The following is a 23,781-nucleotide window of genomic DNA, read 5'->3' as shown; positions in this document are numbered from 1 at the left end:
CAAAAAATCAAGTAAATTAGAAGGTAAAGTGTGGATTATTATCTTTTTCTTATTAAAACTCCAAATGCTTCTCTTCTCAACCCCTCGCAAGCTTGAGAAGCTTTAATTTGAATGACTTTTGATTACTATTCAAGTTCTTTTATGAATTGTAATAAAGAAACACATAAATTTCTATTTATGCTTAATTTTAATGGTTTTTAAGCATTTCTCTCTCTCCCCCCAAAGAAAGGTCATTTCTATGACCTATTCTCAATCCAAATGAAGCTTCTCATGAAGCATTTCTCTAATCCAAAAGTAATTTCTATGCTTGTCTAATTGGAGGCCAAAATAATAGCTTTTTAATGCTTTTATGATATTTATTTCATAGAGAAATTATGAATCAATCCATAATTTGATAATGATCCAATTAGTGGTCATTCTAATCATATCAATAATATTAAACTTCATTCTTTCAATTAAATTGAGAATTATCAATAATAGCAGAGCAGAGCTATGGTAAAATTTCTGTAAAATAAACACATAAAACATTTTCATTCATAATATGAAAAGAGGACTTCCTACCATATTCTAGAAATTATCATCCTAGATTAATTGAATGATTCTCATTGTAATCATGGAGAAATTGATTTTTATGTTTATGCATACTTAGTAAATTAGAAAAAAGAGAAATTTCTAGTAATTTATTTTTATGTTAAAAGAGAAAAGAGGACTTCCTACCATATTCTAGGAATTATCATCCTAGATTAATTGAATGATTCTCATTGTAATCATGGAGAAATTGATTTTTATGTTTATGCATACTTAGTAAATTAGGAAAAAGAGAAATTTCTAGTAATTTATTTTTATGTTAAAAGAGTAATCCCCATGACATTGGAAATCCATGTATTCCAATGATTTAGAGAAAAAAATTTGAAATGCTAAAATAATGTATATTTTATGAAAGATTTTAGTTAAATTTATCTTTTTGTAAAGATAAAATTTTATGATAAAAAAGGAATTCCCACCATATTGAAATTCAAATAGTTAAATAAGGAAAGTATAATTCCTAGTGCAAAGGAATTAATGAAGATTTTTATTTAATTTTTAAGAGAAAATATAGTTAAATTTATCTTTTTGTATAGATAAATTTTTATGATGAAAGAGGAATTCCCACCATATTGGAATCCAATTATTTAAATGAAGCAAGTGTAATTCCTAGTGTAAAAGAATTAATGGAGATTTTTATTTAAATTTTAAAAGAAAAATTTAGTTAAATTTATCTTTTTGCATAGATAAGTTTAAATGATAAAAGAGGAATTCCCATTGTATTGGAATTCAAATGTTTAGATGAGAAAAGTGAAATTTTTAGCTTAAAGGAATCAAAGGTTATTTTTATGTAATTTTAAGAAGAATTTTAAAAGATTTAATTTATGAAAAAGAGGAATTCCCATGATAATTGGATATTGGATTGCACTCATTTGAAATGAGAAAAAGAAGGATTTCAAGTTTATTAAAGAAAATAGGTATTGATATTTTAGTTAAAAGATGAATTTCCATGATATTTGAGAAAAGATGGATTTGAATTAAATTCTAATGTCAAAAGATGAATTTCCATCATAATTCTACCTACTAATGAATTAAGGTTGAGAATTTATGTGGGAAAAAGAATATCTTGGATATTTGAATTGGTAAAATCACTAAATGGATATTTACCCAAAAACTAGATGTTTAGTTGAAAGGAATCCTGGTAGAACTAAACTGAATGAAATTAGTTAGACTACGTGAGGTCGGACAGTAAACCTAATTGTCCTTCTCTCGAATTGAATCAGACAAAAACTTCGTGACCAATTCTAATTCCTAAATCCAAAGAATAGACTACCGAAACTAATCTAGATTTTTCTTGACCAATCTCACCAAGAATCTAGTTGGATAAATGGATAAAATGACGGGTAGATTACCCTCATGAGAGATCAAGGATCCTCATTATGGAATTGGGAATTATTGGAAAAAGGGTCTTTGGAACCGATCTCAAACTGGAATCTCACTTGCATTGGAAACTCTGTTTTTCATTCAAAGGACTGTTTTACGCCAGAATGCTGGAGGAAGCATTTGGCTTATGTTTTTCTAAAAGGAGGTTTGTTGGAACAGCTGGCGGGGGGAGTCGTCAAGGGACGTCGCTCGTGGCAAAGCCTGCCAAGGTCTGTACCAACCTCGGTACGGTTAAAATGGTGCGCTTCCGGTACGATGGGTAAGGACCGCCGACGAAGCGGTCCTTGAGTGAACTGCTAGGACACCTGAGGAGGATCCTAGAGGGTTATGACCAGGCGATGCACGGGCTCGCGGTTGCTAGGACACACAAGTGTACGTCGAGGAAGATATCTGATGGACAAAAAGGAAAGGTTTTGGGAACAAAAATTTGTTACTGGATCTCGTTGGTTGGCCAGCTGGTCTTCAACGGAGAGTTCAGAGGATGCATTTTTATAATACAATGGACTTGGAATTTTGAAAAATAATGATCGAAAATATTATGAATTTATTCAAGGATTGTCGAATTTGTTATAAATGGCAATTTCATATTGGGTGTGTACGTAGTTGCCTATTTGATTTTTACATGAATCGCCAGCTAAGGGGCTTGGGAACTCTTTTCCTCGGTACCCGGGCAAAAACCCAATCAAATCTTTATAAGGAATCCCACCAATTCAGTGGTCGGGGGTGGTTGGCTAACCATGGATCGGAGGATTCCTGAGAAACAACTAGATATGATTAGTTACGTTAATTAGTTTAAATCCTGAGAAGACCTTGTTCTGTGAAAGGGGATCATCGGCTGTGCCTCAAAAATGAGAAAAAAAGTGATGATTCCATGGACCAAGTGCATGTCTTCTTGATCTGACCATGTGACTTCAGGATCGGTCAGATCAGTTTAATTTAGTCAAGACTTGACTCGTTAGAGTAATGTCCTAGTTAAAAGATTTTTCACCTTCCTGGAGGAATTGCCCATGCCTTCCGGGCAAGGGGAGTCTCCCGGGCCCGGTCTCGGAGGGACTGCCCCCTGGGCTAGCCTCTTGTCCCGGACATCCGCGAGCGAGGCCCCGAGTGTGCAGGACCCCCACCCCGCGCGGGAGGCCGATGCCACTTCCGCCACTGGTAGGAGCCCTGGGAACGGGCGGGTGGGAGGAGCTGGTATCAGAGCAAGCTAATAAGGATAAACAAATTCTTATCAGAAATTGATACCCCCGGAGCTCAGCTAGTAGCCCAGTGTGCATACAAAATGCGAGTCCCTGAAGCCATAGAATTTAAGGAACAGTTAAGACAACTGTTAGAGCAGGGATTCGTCAGACCCAGTGTCTCACCTTGGGGTGCGCCCATTCTCTTTCAAAAGAAGAAAGATGGAATGTTAAGACTCTGTATTGACTATAGAGGACTGAATCAATTAACAATTAAGAAGAAGTATCCTATTCCTAGGATTGATGAACTTCTGGATCGGTTAAGTGGTACCCAAATGTTTACAAAGATAGATCTCAAATCCGGGTACTACCAGATTAGAATCAAGGAGCAGGACATCCCAAAGACAGCATTCAATACTCGCTATGGGCATTATGAGTTCACAATCATGCCATTTGGATTGACTAATGCCCCGGTGACATTCAATCATCTCATGCAAGATATTCTCAGAGAACACTTGGATGATTTTGTTCTTGTCTTCTTTGATAATATCGTAGTATACTCAAAGAATGCTGCAGATCATGAAGATCATGTGTGCAAAGTCCTGGAAATCCTAAGGAAACACCAACTCTTTGCAACAAAGAAGAGCAAGTGTTTCTTCTCTGTTGACCAGGTGGAATACTTGGGATTCATAGTGTCAAAGGATGGGATTTCTCCTAACCCCACAAAGATCCAAGCAGTAGTTGAATGGCCAGAACCCAAGTCAGTAAAGGAAGTCAGAGGATTCCTCGGGTTAACCGGATGGTATAGGATCTTTATATCTCTGTATGCTCAAATAGCATCCCCTTTAACTAACCTTCTAAAAAAAAGTACACTTTTTCAGTGGACTGCAATGTGTCATAGTGCCTTTGACAAGCTGAAGACAGCCTTAGTAACCAACCCTGTCCTTAAATTGCTAGAATTTACCAAACCCTTTGAGGTAGTTACTGATGCCAGTGGATTTGCCGTAGGTGGTGCTCTAATGCAAGAAGGTCATGCAGTGGCCTATGAATCCCGAAAACTCAGAACACATGAGAGGAATTATGCCGTCCATGACTTGGAGTTACTCTCAGTAGTGTATGCTCTGAAGTTGTGGAGACATTATCTTTTGGGACAAAGATTCACCTTGATGATAGATCATCAAAGTCTGAAGTGGATCTTCACCCAAAGGAATCTCAACATGCATCAAAGGAGATGGATGCAAACCTTGCAAGAGTTTGATTTTGAAATAAAGTATCGGTCGGGGAAAGAAAATGTGGTTGCAGATGCGCTCAGCAGAAAAGCCTCCTTGTTTGCAATTACACTAGTGTCAAATCCATTGATCAATAAAGCAAAGGAGAAAATCATGCAGGACAAATTCTTTGCCCCTATTGCTACCCTTCTGATGCAGGAAAGCAAGACTCCTCAGGAAATGAGTCGAGTTCTTGGATACAAACTGGATGAAGGATGCATGTATTATAATAATCGACTATGTATCCCCAATGATGCGGGAATAAAGGGAAGAATTCTGAGAGAAGCCCATGATAGCCTCATAGCTGGACATCCAGGGTTTATAAAAACCTATATGTCTGTTGAAGAAAAGCTTCTTCACAGAAGAAGAAAAGCTTCTTCTGGGCCAGGACTCAAAAAGGATGTACTTGATCATGTAAGGAGATGCTTGATGTGCCAAAGAGTCAAGACAGAGAGAGTCAAGATGCCAGGGAAACTGTAGCCTCTAGACATTCCACAGATGAAGTGGGAATGCATCAGTATGGACTTGAAACTGGATTACCTTTAGTGCAATCAGGTTACAACTCCATTTTTGTGGTAGTTGACAGGCTAACCAAAGTTTTCCATCTGATTCCAGTGAAAGAAACATACTCTGCAGTGGATGTTGCCAGAGTTTTCCTTAAGGAGATCTTCAGATTGCATGGTTTACCCAGGAGGAAAGTAAGTGACCAAGATCCCAAATTCACATCAAAATTCTGGACTGCGTTCTTTGAAGCAGTAGGAACTTTCTTGGATCTCAGCACAGTCTATCACCCTGAAACGGATGGCCAGACGGAAAGGGTGAATCAAGTAATAGAAGATATCCTTCGATCATGTTGCAGCAGGGAACCCAAGAAGTGGTTAAGTCATTTGCATCTGGTCGAATTTGCTTACAATGCTTCTTATCATCGGAGCATTGGGATGAGTCCTTTCAAAGGTTTGTATGGACAAGATTGCCTTACACCGTTGACTTGGTCTGACCCATTGATCAGAGTTGAAATGTCTAGACAAATGCTTGATGACATGGACGAGTAGATGCAATCAATCCGTAAAGATATAAAGGTAGCCCAAGATAGGCAAAAGTAGTATGTAGATAAAAAGAGATCAGAGAGAGAGTTTGAAGAATCAGATATGGTCTTCATTCGAGTACGACCAAAAAGAAGTTCCTTATCCTTAGGGAAGTACAAGAAGGTGTCTTTTCTTTGAGTGTGGATCAACACTTGGAGTCGCCATAGAAATAAAAATGATTCAAAGAGAAAGTAAGACATGGTAGGGATAGAAAAAAGATAGTAGAAAAAAAAGAGATGGAAAAATTGGTGTCATGCCCTATGGAAGAGAGAATTATGTTATGGATTCAAATATTTGAAATAAGATTATTTTAGAAAATGTGTACTAAAGTATGTAAGATGGGCCACCAAGGATAGGTGAATTAAAGACACTATAGATATGTGATGGATGGCATATTAAAGACACTCTCCTCTAAATATAGGTAAAAGAGACACATTTAATATAGCTATTTATCTCTACTATTTTAGTTAAATCACTTCAATTAAGAAAGTTAATCCAATCCTTACATGGCCCTTTGTTTTAATTATTGGACCTAATGTTGTGATGGTTTAACCCTAAGACTCTGGTGGATGCATAAGTGATGCATGGCTATTTGATCATGTTTACATGTTTGATGATGCATAGGTGCATGTTTACCTTGCAAATGTCACTTGAGTGGCGATGCTTGTCATAAATATAGTTTCTTGGGACATTGACCCATCTCAATCAGACGTGGGTATGCTCCCGACATGGTTGGGAGCATACCCATCTCGATCAGACATGGGTATGCTTCTGACATGGTCGGTGTGATATAGACAAGCGGGTGGCTTCTATTGTAGTGGGCATGGAAAGGCATGTCAGTCCTATAACTCATTGGGGCTGGATCATTTTTGCATTGGGAGTAGTATGACTATTAGAGGCATCTCCCTAGATTTTGGCATAACTATTGGATTCAAATGGGAGACTTATGAGCTCCTCTAGTCAGCATAATGGTCCAAGAGTGTTCACACTCAGTAGTGCATACCTTCTTAGTCCGAGGAACACGATCATGGTGTGTGGAGATGATGATGATGAATATTTTACAGAATGATATAGTATTTTTATGATATTGTATTGAATATATTTTTCACTTTAATATTAAGTTTTCTAGTAACTTTTATCCTTAAAAGAAATGTTTACAGGTGGAGTATATATGCGAGCTCTATTTTTCACTTATGTGTTTGTGCATAACAAGAAGAAGGAAATTTGAATTATAAGTGTGTGAGTTCACACCGGCTCCCTAGGCCTAGTGTGGTGGAGGGTGGAAAGCTAACCCATAGGATTGGATGGCATTAGGTTGAGTCTATGGAACTAGTTAAAGTTGATAAAGGATATAAACATTGAAAAGCATTTGGCCGGGTGGACCCGAATTGCGGGTGCTTTATAAACTTAGAAACCAAACTTTATTGTAAACTTATAAACTTGGGAAAAATTTGGGAATCATCTTTAAATAGTAGAATCTTCAACAAAATTAAGGTAGAACTATTCCCTTCATAATTTAGAAATAAGACATCGTATTGAGCTCAAGGTAGTTGCCTATGCCTCTTATTTGTTGTGAGAATTATGAAGTGGACATTTTTACTTGGAGGAATTGTACTCAATTCCTACTTTAAGGTCTATTTTAGTCTTGCTATGCTGAGAAAGTGCATTATGATAATGATATATGGAGACTCCGAGTGAGTTCGATCTACCCTTAGATTAGTCTTTCATTGTGGTTTCTCTTTTAGTAGTAGGGGGCAGGGATCTCACACTAGTCCCAATATGCTGAGAAAGTGCATTATGATAATGATGTATGGAGACTCCGAGTGAGTTCGATCTACCCTTAGATTAGCCTTTTGTTATGGTTTCTCTTTTAGTAGGTGGTAGGGATCTCACATTGGTTGTGCTAGTATGCAGTCCAATGACAAAACTTAATACATTAATATGATGCACATGTAAAATTATATCCTAGGTCTCAAGATACGTGCACTTGTTGCCAGTGCTCTCTTTAGTTCACCATATGCTTGCCAACATTCCTCGGTCCATTCAAAGACTATTCGTAGTCTATATAATGGCAAGTTTATAATTTTCACATAGAATATAATGAACCTTTTATAGTACTTGTGGAGATACCATTTTTAGACTTTGCTTTTGCCCATGTAGATAACAGTTTTAGACATAATATGTCTCTACTTTACCCAAAATTGGCATTTCAAGTGTAGGTAATTCCAAAATCAATTTGACTTTGCTTTTCTCGTGGAGATACCATTTATAGACATAATATGTCCCAATGTAACACCACTTTTTACCCAAAATTGGCATTTTAGTGGGTTTAAAGATATTTGATATAATCAAAACCTTTAAAATACTCTTTTCTTAAGAAAGAAAGGTGTCCTCCTCTTGATATGAGCACACAAGTTATAAATTAAAACGTCCAATCACTTCTATAGATAATCCTTAAAATCTGTGCACATATGTTGCTAAAACATTATAGGGACATTGGTTGTTAAGAATCATGGATATCTAGAGCATGCAGAAATGGAAGAAGGGATAGCAAAGCATAAATGAATGAACAAGCATAAACAACTTACTAAACACCATTGAAACTCCATAGCTTGAGAGAGGACACAAGATGTAAAGAAAGCTTCTTGTATTACTTTCTATTTCAACCACTCCACAAATGGCCTACCCTTCTTTTTCATGTGATTACAAAAAGTAGGGTCTCTTGCCCTTTGTATAGGCTCCACCAAGGGCTAGGGTTTGGGCCAACCCTAGATCCCGTTTCCACCCACATGCCAACTTTATTTGGGTGTGTTCACACCTCCATTACCTCTTCCCCTCATGCTTAACCTTGTACATCATATATTTCAACACCCCCTCTTAATGCCACCATGGGACAAGGTGAGAATTGGACATATAAGTTAAAAAACAACCCCCTCTCAACCATAGGATAGAAGACAAGGTAAGTAGAATTTATATGATAGACTTTTACAAAAGAGATGAGTTATAGAGTAATGTGGTTCACTCCCAAGTCTAGCAAACATGTTTCGATCCTTGACTAGAAGAATTTCTCCTTATTTGAGGAACTTACATTCCCCTCAACCTTAGTGACATCTTTTGTAAAATCTCTTCCAAAATGGCCTATTTCACTAAACTTGTTACATTTTTACTTTGACTGCTTGAAGCATTAAACTTCCTTCTTCTCGTAACAAGTACATTTCAAGTGAGATTTGGATGTACCATGTTTTATCACAAAAGTTTGATTTTTTGATGTAAATGTAGATCCACCCTTTTCTTTGACCCTTAAATCTTCTTTAAGAAGTGCTACAATAATACCTTTAAATGTTAGATTGGGGAGGTGCTTCACTGTGGTCATAAGGCTATCAAACAATGTGGGCATGCTTTGAGCACGACAATAGCATAACCTTTAACTTTGGCATCAATGCTTGCAAGTTATCCCATGATGCTATTCATTTTGGCTGATAAAATCTCTAAGAGAGCCACCCTCATTCATCTCAAGACCAAAAAAATTGACCTTAAGTGCAATCTTTAAGTGCTTTGTCTTGGCTCTATAAAGCTTCTTAAGCTCATCCCAAGCTTATTTTGTTGATCTCATACATGCCACAAGATGGATGAGTTTCTTATGAATATGAAGGGAAATAATGGCATGAGCCCTCTCATCAGATTCTATAACCTTTGGATCTTCAAGGTCCACCTTCTTTGTGCCTTTTACCAAAGGCCATAAACCTTTGAGCATGAGCAAGCATTTTACTTGAACTCCAAGTATGGAAACCCTTGCCATCAAACTTCTCAATCAAGGCTCCCATCTGCTTCGACATGATTGATAGGGGTAGAAGAGGTCTTACCAGTTTTCAGAAAACAAGAGCAGTGTCTAACTCCGTTTACAAGTGTACTTGACCGGATTCAAAGATAAAAAATCAGCTTACACTTTGATGGCCTAGGGTGAGTGAAATCTTTTAGCAATAACCTTTGAGAGAAAGGTTAGAAAAGCTTAGAGAGAAAGGTTTCAAGAAAACTTAGAAGAAGGACGACCTTTGAAGATTTTTTTTTGAAAGGAAGATGTTGCTCTACTCTGTTGCCCAACCGAATGATCTGAAGGATCGACGTTGCGCTGCTGATGCTTGCTAGATGCTGACCACTATTTGCACAAGTTGTTGTCTACTCTGCAAGATGTTCTATTACTGGATGCTTATTGTAGTCGACGTTTGCATTGTCATTAACACGAACAACATTGTTGGTTACTAACAAATGGCACTACTGTTGCTACTGTTGATGGTGCTCCTTTGCCTTCCTGCCTCCTTCTATTGTGAAGTTAGCTAAGATGACCCTACACCCCCTTTCCACCCACATGCCCACTTTATTTGGGTGTGTTCACACCTCCATAACCTCTTCCCCTCATCCTTGACCTTGTACATCATATATTTTAATATTGGTTAGTCTAAAGGGTATAACCCAATAGACAAACATGCACCCAAAGTGGTGTTAGCCTTGGAAACCCCTGGTGTGAACAACCCTACACATGGGGACTTTTTACCTTTTGCTCCCCAAGGGTTTTTTCCCTGTGTGAACACACTAGCAACATCAGCCCTAGGGCTAGGGCTATTTGTACTCTTGTACTCCATTTATTCCTGATCGTCATTTCAAGTACTTTCCCAACATTGGCGTTGTCTTCCTCACTCTCTGGGCTTGTCTGTCACTATGTGTGCGTGTGTGTCTGTCACTATGTGTGCGTGTGTGTCTGTGTGAGTGTGTAGAGTATCTTCTCCCTCATCCAACATTGGTATCAGAGTAGTGTTGTGAGAGTCTTTGGTCTTGGAGCTTGCTTCGACTGTCTCGACACCTACCATCAACGTTCGTGCTTGCTCCTGACTTGACTTCCTACATTGGCCTTCATGCCTTTCCTTTCATTGGCGTTGGATCTTGTTGCACTTTTTAGAGCTAGTTTCAGAGTTTAGCTGTAGAGCCAATAGCTCCTTGCTACTCAGTCTTTGAAGTGGTGAAGAGAGGTGTACATTGCTAGTATTTTTCAACTTTTCCAATGTACACCCATTCAACTTCATCATCGTAAGCCTGGGTAAGCTCTTGCACCTTGCACTTTTCATAGATCTAGGGTTTTTGCCTCCTCTGTACATTGGTCAGTTTTCCTTTCTGCTGCTCTACATTTCGAGTGACCTCGCACACTAGAACTACACTCAGCTCAAGCTTTCAGAAGCCTTAAGACATTGGATTTCAATATTTCTATTGTTCTACTTGTTGCCTGTTGATGCTGCCTGAGTATTGGCTTTCAGTTTTTGACATTGGACTTTTGCATCCCGTTAATTTATCCTAGTCAACCATTCAACTTTCTATTTGGCATTGGACTTCTGTGTCTATCAATTCAGCTTTCCATTTGGCATTGAACTTTTGTGTCTATCAATTTTGCTTATTCAGCCATTTAGTTGTGTCAGTCAGCTTGGCCTAGTTAGTAGTTCAGCCTTTGGCTTTCCTCATTCAGTACTTGCGCATTCACTTGTGCTTGGGTCTGCCAAAATTGAGCTATGTTTGTCGGTTATTCCTGGCCAGCAAATTAACCTTTGGATTTTTAACGTCGCTCACAGGGGCAAAGCCTACCAAGGTCTTGACCAGCCTCGGTATGGTTAAAATGGTACGCTTTTGATACGATGGGCGAGGACCGACGAAGCGGTTCATGAGTGAAGTGCTAGGACACCTAAGGAGGATCCTAGAGGGTTTTGACTAGGTGATGCACGGGCTTGCGGTTGCTAGGACACCCATACGTATGTTGAGGAAGATATTGATGGACTGGCAAGAAATTATCTATGTAAACTGGAACTTGAAATCGGATCTCGTTGGTTGACTAGCTAGTCTTCAATGGAGAGTCCGGATTGGCATTGAACTTCTACATCCATCAATCGGCTTTGCTCGGTCAGTCATTCGTAGCGTTTGGCTTTGAACTTCTACATCCATCAATCGGCTTTGCTCAGTCAGTCATTCGTAGCGTTTGGCTTTCCGCATTTAGCCATTCTACTTCAGGCACTCCACATTAAGGCATTCAACTTCAGTATTTAGCCATTTAGCCATTCAACTTTAGGCTCTTTGCTTTTAGTGTTCGAGTTCAACAGTCAACCATTCAACCATTCGGCTTCAGTTTTCAACACAGTTTTCAATAGTTGGTGCTAAGCATTCCGTAAGTATTAAAGCATTTGGTGTCTATTCAAGCTTTCGGCTTCAAGCATTCAACATTAAGCATTCGCTTAAGTTTTTAGCCATTTAGCTTTCAGATAGCATTCATCATTTGATTGTGGCTTCTGATTCAGCTATCAGCATTCAATAGTTAGACAGGTTTACTCCATTGGTTAGGTTTACTTTCTTGGCTGGGTTTACACATTTAGCAGTCAACTACTTTGGCACTCTACATTCAGTATCTGGATTTTGTTCTTTTGCCTTTGTTATTTGGCATTTGACTTTTAGCTTTTGTCTAGCTGATTCAGTCAACCAATTTAGATTTTGTCCTTCAGCCAATTTAGAGCCGAGTCAAATTCTATTCATTTCAGTATAGCAAGTGGTTTAGCATCTGTCCCCCATCAGCTAGTTTTGTGTCTATCTCCATCAGTTGATTCTGACTCGACGATTCCAACTTCAGCTTATGACCTACTGATTCCACGTCAGCTTCCAACCTGCTGACCTACTAACCTGCTGCTGATGCCATGTCAGCTTCCCACCTAATGGTGCCACAAACTTCCGATCTGACGCCATATCAGCTTTTGGCTTATTGACCTATTGATGCCACATCAGCTTTTGAACTTGTTGACGCCATATGAGCTTTCGACTTATTGACCTATTGATGCCACATTAGCTTCTGAATTGTTGACCTGCTGATTCCACATTAGCTTCTAAGAAGCTGACCTATTGATGCCTTGATCTGATGATTCAACATCCCATTATGATTTGTCAACTCTACCTGTAGCTTCCAACATGTAGATTGCTGATTTGGTAAGTTTATACATGCACATTGAACATACATTTGAGATACTCTGAGTCCTTTGAAGCTATTGCTTGTGTTAGATATACTTCACTTTATCCATTTCTTTGCTATGTAAAATGTCCGAAAATATCAATGATGCCTTAATAGTCAGATGCAATGATTTATCTACCTCTTGTTTGCTGATTGGTTATTTGATTTGAGTGCTACAAAGCACACGACCTCGTGCAAATTGCTATTTTCCACCCTAAGAGATGCTCCATTTGGTGGAACACTTTTGTGTGCTAATAATGCATCCTATGCCGTAAAAGGCATTGGTAATGTAGAACTAGCATCATATGCAGTGGGGCCCCTTGTATGTATTTGGCATCTGCAAGAATCTAATTTCTATGTTAGCACTTGTAAAAGCTGGCCTCAAAATCTAGTTTTTTGATCACTACCGCTCCATTTATGATAGAATCAATTCTGATGCACTTCTGCTATATCTGGTACATTACGCAATGGCCTATACAAACTTGACAGGTATGATAGGGTTCGTGATCCTTCTGCTGATACTTTGGTTTCTTCCACATGCTATTATGCATGATACTGAGCTATGGCATGCTCGATTTGGTCACCTACAATTTCCTTCTCTTGTGTGTTACAGTGTCATGCTATGGTTCATGAGTTGCCACCTATACAAATTCTATAAGAAAGATGGCACTATGTAAGTCCTCATCCATTGCAGCTCATAGTGATCTCTGTGGCCCTATGAGGGAATCATCTTTTCGTGGCGGCGGACAGCTATACTTCATGACTTTCATTGATGATTACAGTCGCTCTGTTTGGATGTATGGTTTGAAAGCCAAGTCGAACGCATTTTCCACTTTCTGTCAGTTTGTCCCTCTAGCTAAAAATGCCTGCAGTAAGCACCTGACCTTGTGGAATTATCTAGGGGAGGAATACTTGTCACATGAGTTTACAATGTTTTTGCAGTCTCGTGTCATTTCTCATCAGTGTACTACTCCTTATACACCACAAAGCAAAATGGTGTGACTGAACACTGGAATCGGACAGTTATGGAATCAAACACTTATGGCTGAATGGTGAGCCCTAGAATCATAATGAGACACTTATGGAAATGGCCAGATATTTGCTTAAAACCAAGGATTTGCCTTCTAGATTTTTTCTTGAAGCAGTCTCGTGCACCAACTATGTGCTGAACTGCTGCCTAATTAAAGCTTTGAAATCTATGACATCCTGTGAGGCTTGAAATGGCACAATCCCTATAATCACTCATATGTGTGTTTTTGAATGTTTGGCTTACGTGCATGTACCAGCACAGCACATACATAAACTTGAAGCAAAGGAAATGAAATGTATTTTTGTGGGGTACAACAGTGACACAGGCTGTATGTTCTATCCACTTAAAAGCTTATTGTATCCAGAGATGTCATCTTTGATGAATATGCATCTTAGCCTATGCTTTCATGTCGGCTATACAACCATTGATGCCCCAAACATTTTTGATACATTGCTACCATTATTTGGTACATGTGCTGACTTAGCTGAGCCAACTTTGGCTTTGAATCAACCCTCTGTTGTTGTGTGCTACCAGTCAGCAGATTCAACAGTTTAACATTCCCCATATTGCTCCAGATTTGATTCGGATGCCTTGGGTGATGCATTAGTTGAAGAGGATTCAGCTAACCATGAATCACAGAGAGTTCCCCATTGGCTCAATGCCACCTTACGTGGTGATACCAATTTGATTCCACTCATGCGGCCAGGTTGGACACGAGCTGCCTCTTGACATGCATCTCATTTTCTTGACACATCCCTTGTTGCTACCGCATGTAATGAGGAACCACTTTCTCATTTTGATGCCAAGTTTGATTCCACTCATGCGGCCAGGTTGGACACGAGCTGCCTCTTGACATGCATCTCATTTTCTTGACACATCCCTTGTTGCTACCGCATGTAATGAGGAACCACTTTCTCATTTTGATGCATTGGAGGATGAGAATTGGGTTTCAGCCATGTGTTTGCAGTTGGACTCATTAAAAAAATGCTACATGGGAGTTATGTGACTTGCCTGCCCTAGCAAGCGTGCTATTGGCACCAAGTAGGTGTATAAACTGAAGGGAAATCTTGATGGTTCCATTGTTGATGGTCAAGGCTCTTTTACTCACCAAAGGGTATGCCTAGAGAGAAGGCATTGACAATGATGAGAATTTTGTGCCTACTTTTCATGTATAACAACCATCCGCACTCTTGTTGTATTGGATGTGCATAAAGGTTGGAATGTACATCAGTTGGATGTTAAAATTGTTTATCTGAATGGTGATTTACAGGAAGAGGTTTATGTATCTCAGCCTCTTGGCTTTGTTCAAAAACATGCAAAGCATAAGGTATGCAGATTACGTTAAAGCACTCTATGGCCTGAAGTGCTTGGTATCAAAAGATTCATTCATACTTGCTCTCTTTTCTGTTTCAGAATAGTCCGACAGTACCCTATATGTTTGCAAACAAGGGGATCATCTCATAATTTTGAACCTTTATATGGATGATATTCTCATGAGACTAGTTCTGATGGAGGGGCACATTTTAGCTTTCATAGTTGACTTACATCATGCATTTGATGTTTTCGACATGGGGCTATTGCATTACTATTTGGGTATCCAGTTTATACTAGTTGAGGGGGGAATTATGTTATCTCAGAGAAGATACATTCAGAAGCTCTTAGAACGCTTCCAAATGACAGTTTGCAAACCTGTTTCTACACCTATGGAACTAGGCCTACGCTTGTCTCTAGAGGACTCTTCCAAGCCTTTTGATGTTGCCACTTATCATCATCAGGTCATTGGATGCCTTAGTACCCCATGGATATTCAATATGCAGTATCATAGTTGAGAAAATTTATGCATTTCCTTGGTGCTCGGCATTGGCAACAATGAAGCTTGTCTTTTGTTACCTTCAAAGCACTCAGTACTTTGCATTTTTTTACATCAATGCATCTTTTTTATGCTTATCTACCTACATTGATAGTGACTGGGCGGGATGTTATGACACTAGGGTGTCCACCAGTGGGATAACTGTTTCCTTCTTGGCATCTCATGTATCTCATGGCTTAGCAAGAAGAAGCCAATATTAGCCACTTCCAATCGTGAAGTTGAGTATAGGGTAGCATTCACAGCTACTGTAAAGTGTCTATGGCTCTGTTGTTTATTGGCAAATCTTGGTAGCACACAACCATCTTCTACCACCATTTTCACTGATAGAGTCATATCGCATTAGCAGTCATGCAGAATCTGATATTTCATGTGCGGACGAAGCACATTAAGGTGCATTATCATTATATCAGGGAATGACTCCATGTGTAGGACAGATTGCCTGTACCTACATAGGCCAATGTGGCAGATGGGTATACCAAGTCCCTTTTCAGGGAAAAGTTTGTGGCTTTCCAAGAAGCTTTGAGCATACTAACTCTATCAAGGTAGTCTTCTACACCCTGCACACGTTCACACCGAGGGGGTTTATAAACCTTGAAAGTCCTTGGTATTAATAGCCCTACACATGGACACTTTTTACCTTTACCCATGTGAACACACTCTTGTGTGTTAGCCACATCAGCCTTAGGGAAAGGGCTATTTGTACTCTATTCATTTGTGATCATCATTATTGAGTACTTTCTAGCATCGAGCTTCGTCTCTCTCACTCTTTGAGCTTGTTCATCACATTGTGTGTACGTGTATGTCTCTGTGAGTTTGCAGAGCATCTTCTCCCTCATCCAACAAGTGGTGAATGTGGTCTTGTGTTGATCCTTGGGTGCAATGGATACTTGGTTATAGCCATAGAAACCATCCAAAAGCTGTAGGCCTCCTCACTCTTTCTAAAACATGCTCAGCATATGTTAATTGATAATGATCTTTTTGCATGGCTACATTAACTTTTTCCAAGTCCACAAACACTCAAAACTTTCCATTTTTCTTTGGCATAATGACAATGGATAACACCAAATCAATGTGCTCAATTTTATAAATGAATTCCACAGTAAAATGTTTATCTATCTCTTGTTATACAACTTGCCAACTATTTGAAGCCATTGTTAAGCATTAGGCATCTTGTATAGCTCTTAGGACTCCACAAAATACAAGAAACAGTGGTAGCCTAACGACACAGAAGCAACGATTTCCCTCCACCAAAGTATATTCTACACGATGTGTAGGCCTTGATCTATGATAGCCCCAAGAAATGGTAGCCAAAACAAGCTTGAAATGAAGGCTATGGCTATGGAAAGCTTGAACACAGGAAGGGAGATTACAGAAAACGTTTTAATTAGTCTCACTAATCAAGATTAGTGAAACTTTCCCCAATTTTGGTCCAAGCATTCAATTTTTTTGGTGCGGCTCCCCCAGAATTTGATACCAATCAAACCCATGGCCCCTAAAACTTAGAAACAAACAAAGATGAAGAGATTCAACCATCCAAATTTCCCATTCCCATCTTCTTGATCAAGAAAACTCAAAAATTTGCAAGAAAATTCTAAGAAAGTGAATCAAAATCAAAGCTCTGATACTAATTGAAATGGAGTGATCATAAAGCTCATATTAGGGACAAATCATCATGTGGATTAGCATGAAATTAGCAAGAATCATACACAATGCCTTGTGATTTAACCTCTCACCAATGAGGATGGCTATTAAGCTTCCATGAGTCCTAGACCATAAGTGGCCTTATCCAAGAAAGGAGCCAAGAGTACATGTATATGTCAAAAGGCCAAAAAGATTCAAAGGGGGTAAAAAGATAGTCCATGAGCCCCCTTTTATACTTGAGTCCATGACTAAGGTCCTAGACCTAAACTAAAGGTGTTGCTTCATTACACCCTTGCCGTTTAAGTGAGCCTCTTAATTTGTATCTAGTCGTATCCAGTTGTATTCCAAATAGCCCTTTAGTAATGTTTAACAAGCTATATATTATGGGGGAGCTTAAAATGTTTTCCTCTACTCGGCTAAATCAATAATCTAAGCTTCTTCCATGGATTCCTCGCTACTAGATTCGCTTGGATTCAGACCTCTTTAAACAAACACACTTTGATGTATGCTAGTTGAAGGATTGGATGCAAGGAAGATCCTTGGTGATTAGATGCTCTATCCTAGACTAAATGTACTATCCTCTAGAGTAAGTTCATCTTCCATAATCTTTTGGATCTCAAGTGCATGTAAAGATGTTCCAGCTAGACAAATTGAAATTTTTAAGTCAAATTTCTTGTTTTTGAATCTCTGGTTACTTACCTAAATGCTAAGTTATTCATGGCATGAATAACTCTTGTTTTTCACATAAACTTTCTTTACTTATCCTTCAAATTGAAGGTGACACTAGTGGCCAACAATGCTGTTGTGTATAATGCTTCATGTCTTCTTTGCCAAGGCCCTACTTCCCCTCTTCCTTACACATATCCACTCTCATTAGGCAAAATATGGACTCTCATTTTTGCCCCTTAAGGATTTCCACACCTCCCCTCTCTAGAAAAATGGACTCATGGTGAAATTTTTGTAAATCAAATCAAAAGTTGGCGGAGATTGCACATTTGATTTGTAAAAATTTCACCATGAGCCAATTTTTCTAGAGAGAGGAGGTGTGGAAATCCTTAAGGGGCAAAAATGAGAATCCATATTTCACCTAATGGCAGACCATGATCCTCTTTCTGATCATTGTCCTCTCCTCTCTCATTTTGCAAGATGTCATAATATCATCCCCCACCCTTGGCTTGGATACTCAACATGCTCGCCCGCTATGCATAGCACTTATGCCCACAAACAACATCAATTATGTCTCGCACACTCAACTTAATCATCCTGTAGCCATGCAAATCCTTTTGGCTTGGCTCTAGGGAATTCTCTTTATTGCCCAAACTCTCTAAAAATGGGGTTTGATTAGCTTACAGGGCTTTTTCTCTAAAAGATGAGTGCTTGCCCTAAGCTCCTTATAAGAAATCATAAAGGTCCTCATCTTTATGTTGAGATGTCAAGCTCAACACAACTTAATACTCATGACGTGCCTGGGTGACCATTCCACCTTTACACCATTGGCTGACATAATAGATCTTTACCAATGATTCTATAGATGGACTCATCTACCTAGTCCAACTGAGTTATAGCATACTTATCTTGCCAACTCACCTACTTAGCATGTTCACATTATGGACTGCTTATATATAGTACTCTAGTACTTGTTTTAGTTTTCACCTATCTTTTGTAGACCTTTTTTGATAGCAAGAAGTAGAAGAAGATTTTAGCCTTTCATCTCTATGTGTGTCTTACCCTTTGTTGTGTGAGTGTGTGTATGCTTGCAAGAGCTCAAGCTCTCTCTCCTCCCCCAATATTTTCATGATATCAAAGCCTAGTTCAAGACTAGTTCAAGATGAGCTGAGTAGGAAAAGTAAAGGAAGCTACAAAGGCAAAGGAAGTGGTACATGGGTAAGAGAAACATCATCTCTTCCTCTTCTACGACACCCCCTTGGTAGCTCTGGGAGCTTCATGTCTTCGATTCAAGAGTTATCTTTGTAGATGTAGCCAGACTTAGGTTTTGGGCATGTTTCAATCTCCTTCATTTAACCACTACACAAGGTGTTTTTGAAAAATTTTGGGAAGTTCGAGTATAGAAATCTCTATCTAGACTCTAGCTATTGTAGTGTAGCACTACATTTTGGGTATCCAGATAGTGATTACACATGTATTTCTGATTATGGTTGTATGCACATGTACTCTCGTCACATGTTGTGACATATATATTATGTAGAAGTACCACTCTATATGAGTTACAATAAATATTGTTGTGTTGCAAGTTGCATACAAAAAATGTATATTTGTAGATTTTTGGTTGTTGTAAGTAAAGATGTCTGCCAACATCACCCAAATTGTGAGTGAGAAGATTGGCAAGAATAACTTCCATGCATGGAAGTTCTGAATGTCCAATTTCTTGATGGGAAAGGGATTATAGGATTATGTTAAAGGAGACAACGACGAGCCTTCAAAATTGTCTGAAGAGCATGTAACTCTAGTAGAGATAAAGGCATTGAAAGGCTAGAACTAGGGTGTAAAAAAAGTAATGTATTCACTTTTAGGCAATGTGATAGCACTATCATAGGGTATATATAGGATGCCAACACTCTCACACTTACATGGCAAAACCTAGTGAAGATATTCCAGGAAAACACAAAGGCAAGGAAGTTGTAGCTAAAACAGGAGCTACATATAGTTGAGAAGAAGAATATGTCCATCAATGAGTATGCATTGAAGGTCAAGGGTACTGTTGAATCCCTTGGATATATTAATGTCTTAGTGGAAGATGAAGACTTGGTGGTGAGAATCTATTTGAATGGGCTTAGCAAAGAATACAAGCAATTCGAGATGTCTATTTACCTATGAGAGAGAATGTTTTTAATTTTGGAGATTTGGTGTCTATGTTAAAACAGGAGGTGGTAGAAGAAGAACATTTCCATCAACGAGTATGCATTGAAGATCAAGGGTATTGTTGAATCCCTTGGATCTATTAATGTCTCAATGGAAGATGATGACTTGGTGAGCATCTGTTTTAATGGGCTTAGAAAAGAATACAAGCCATTCAAGACCTCTGTTTCTATGAGAGAGAATGTTTTCAATTTTTGAGATTTGGTGTCTATGTTAATCATAGAAGAGAAGTCTTTAGGTGAAGACTCTTCCTCCCAAAAACAAGAACACTTCAAAATAGGCCTTCTACTGAAATTCAGGTAAAGGTAGAGGTCATGGTCGAGGCCAAGGCCATTTTGAAAATAAAATATATGGATAGTAGTAGTGCAATGATTTACAGAGGTAAAGATAGAGGTCATGATCAAGGCCAAGGTGATGGGATCATTTTGAAAATCAGAATTATGGATAGTAGCAAATAAAACTTACATGGATGGAATAGGCTAGTATAATGTACACAAGATAGCACATATATACAAAGCTTGTTCAAAATTATGACTGCCTTTCAAAATAATGATTTGTGCATATCCACCTCAATCTTACCTATAAAATATTTACAAATAATTCAATGAAATCAACCCATATTCTATAGGCATACAAACCATCACCACACATGGTCATAAGATGTAAGTACTTGAAGAATCACCCTACTAAAAACCAACTACAATAAATATAAGAAGTCACAAGCATATGTTTATGTGGATTAAACGTATTAATATTTACAATGGCATCCCCCACGATATCAACATGATTTGGCATGACGCAAAGATAATCTAGGCATCCTCAAATTATCTAAGAGGGTAGAGAGCTTTAAATATATACATTCTCATAACATCCCCTCTTGCTTGAGCTTGCAATTGCTCTTAATCGTAGGTTTGTTGAAAAGAACAAAGGATGTTTGGGAAGGTACGAAAATAGTTCCCAGGCACCCATCTCGCTTGGGGGGTAACCTCTAAGCAATTTTATGTATCACGTGCATTCAAGAGGTATTAAAAAAACCCCTTACACTTAGAAAGACCATATTAGGGAGTTTGAGAAAATCTCATTACTTTTGGAATTTTCTTTTCAATATACTTTTTGGTGTATCTTACGCATATCAATTCCAAAGTTGTTGGAGAATGTGGATTTAGAGCCTACTCTTTAAGAGCTTTTCAATGATATGTCACATGAGGGAGTTTTGAGAAAAATTTAAAAGGGTTCATCATGTCCCCCCCCTCCCACCCCCCCCCCTTTTTGATCTTGTAAAATGGGAATTGGGATTTTAAAAGTTTACAATAAGACGTGGATCCTAATACAAAGGATGAGCCAGAATTAGTGGTTCTCTGAAAGGTTTAAGCAGACTAATATGAAATGAATTATGAATCTACCATATGAGAAGGTGATTGTAATCTATAAGCAAGATCATTAATTTTGTGAATCATCTTAAAAGATCCATAAAATCTTGGTGCAAGTTTGAAAGCTACACTCTTAAGTCTATGCTTCTCAATTCTCAAAAGTACATAATTACCTTTTTCAAAAGATATAAGTTTACATTTTCTGTTTTCTTTCTTAACATATTATTCTTGAGTTTTTTCAATAGATTCTCGTGTCTCACTCAAAGTACAAGTAAAGTCTGTAGAGCAGTGAATTAATTAATAGCTTCAATTTTATGGGAAAGTCTTGTAGAATAAGTAAACTTTGCCATACACAATCTTGAAAGGGGTATTGTTGTAAGAAAACTAAAGAAGATAAATGTACTGAGTAAGCTAGGTTGCTAGGCAGCATAGGCTCTAAGTAGATCCAATAGTGTTATTAGTGACTTCATTCTATCCTTTGGTTTGTTAATGGAAAGATGTGAAAAATTCTAACTTAGTGCCTAAGTTGGAGAAAAGAGAAATCCAAAAAATACTCTAGAATCTAGAGTCCGTGTCTAGAACAATGACTTTCAGTAAACCATGATACATAAAGATATGCTTGATATACATGTTCGTGGCTTGTTGAGAAGTTAAAGTCTTTTTACAAGGTAAGAAATATGGTTGCTTACTCACATAGTACGCTATAGTCTAAATCATATCGTTATAATCAGATGTACTAGTAGGAAAACCTATAATGAAATCCATAGATATTTGTTCCCCCCAGTTTCATTAAGGATTGAAAGAGGTGTGAGAAGTCTTTGAGTCTTACATTTATAGGTTTTTATTTTCTGATAAACTTTGCTACATCTTCTGACAAAACAGAACATTCAACCATAAACTTTGCTCCATATTGTTTAAGATAAGGCCAAAAGAATTCTCTAGATACTAATTGTAAAAGGTAGCAAAAACTCCTCAAAGTTCCGATTAGTTTTGGTTTGGTTTCTGAAGGACGTCTTGAAAATGTCTCCTTCATCCATACAGATCTAATGGTAAAACTTTCATTGTGAGGTCAATTTTCTGGTTTGGGCCAGTTTGGGTTTTGAAGGTAGTCTTGAAAATCTCTACTTTATCCATACAAATTTGATGGAAAAATTAGAATTTAGCTCAATTTTGCTAAGACTTGTGCTCCCTTGAGCTTGTCTAGCACATCATAAACTCAAGGTATCAAATATCAGTTCTTCATAGTTATCTTGTTTAAAGAACCATAAATTGATACACATTTAATATTTCCCATTCTTATTTTTAATGAGAAGAACTAGAGAACCAAATGGAGAACTATTATGTTTAATCAGTCCTTTATCTAGCAACTCTTTTACTTGTTTTTTAATCTATTTTTGCTTGAGATTTACATGGTGGAGAGCTTTCATACATCGTCTTAGTTTTATGGTCGTTTGGACAGGACTTAGGTAAACTAGGAGGTTGGTCATCCATAAAACAATCAAAGAACTTAGAATAAAAGAATCATGAGACACATTTAGTTTAAGAGTCACTTTCAGCACTAAGCTAGTTGATAAAAATTAAAAAAAATATTATTCTTTCTTATAGGTTTTTTAGCTTGAGTATGAGGTTAAAGAGGACCTAATTCACTCTTAGTTTAACACTTAAGAAAAATTTCCTTATCATCTTTCATTAATTACATGATATGAGTTTCATAATGAATCTTCACTAAGCACTAGTAGCTACAAGATATAGACATAAGTCTAAATAACCCAAAGATGTGTGTTCTTAATTCAAGATTTTTTGAAGAGATTGTTGCCACCCAACAACTTGATGTCAAAAAGGAGTGAAGTACGGAAGCTCCTTACCAAGCTTAGCATTTATAACACACGAATTCATCATGCCCGAGTGTGGAGAGAGGATCGATATAGGAAAGAATTACAAAATACAATGCAAGGTTTTCCTATTATACCACTACATGTTTTGATGTGAAACAATTGTGTTCAGACATATGAGGCGTTATGTATGATTTAATATCATTTCTCAAGGTCTATACCACTATTATGATTAGTAATGACCTTAATTAGCGTAATTAAAGCCCCATATATGGCCTTGCCATATATATTATCTTTAATAATCTTGCAAACGAAGAATCATTGACAACACGAGCAGGAGGAAGTTCTTGATTAATAATCCCAAGTTACGACGTCAATACTTTGGGGGTTCACCTAAAAGTATGTAAGTGTAGCATGTGAGTTCATCAGGAGGGGTATATTAAACCAAAAAAGTAGGAGGGGTTTTTTAAACCAATTAATTTCTTTTTTCATAAATTTATGAAAAAAAGGATTATTTTATTCATAAAAGAATGTAAGTGTAACCTGGGGTTTTTTTAAATACTCCTTGAATGCACATGATATATAACATTTCTTACAGGTGAACCTCCCAAGGTCAATGCCTGGATATCAACTAC

Source organism: Cibotium barometz, chromosome 29, assembly GCF_041138505.1.
Source record: "Cibotium barometz isolate CiBa-2024 chromosome 29, ASM4113850v1, whole genome shotgun sequence".
Lineage (NCBI taxonomy): Eukaryota > Viridiplantae > Streptophyta > Polypodiopsida > Cyatheales > Cibotiaceae > Cibotium > Cibotium barometz.
Note: the sequence above shows the minus strand (reverse complement) of the source record.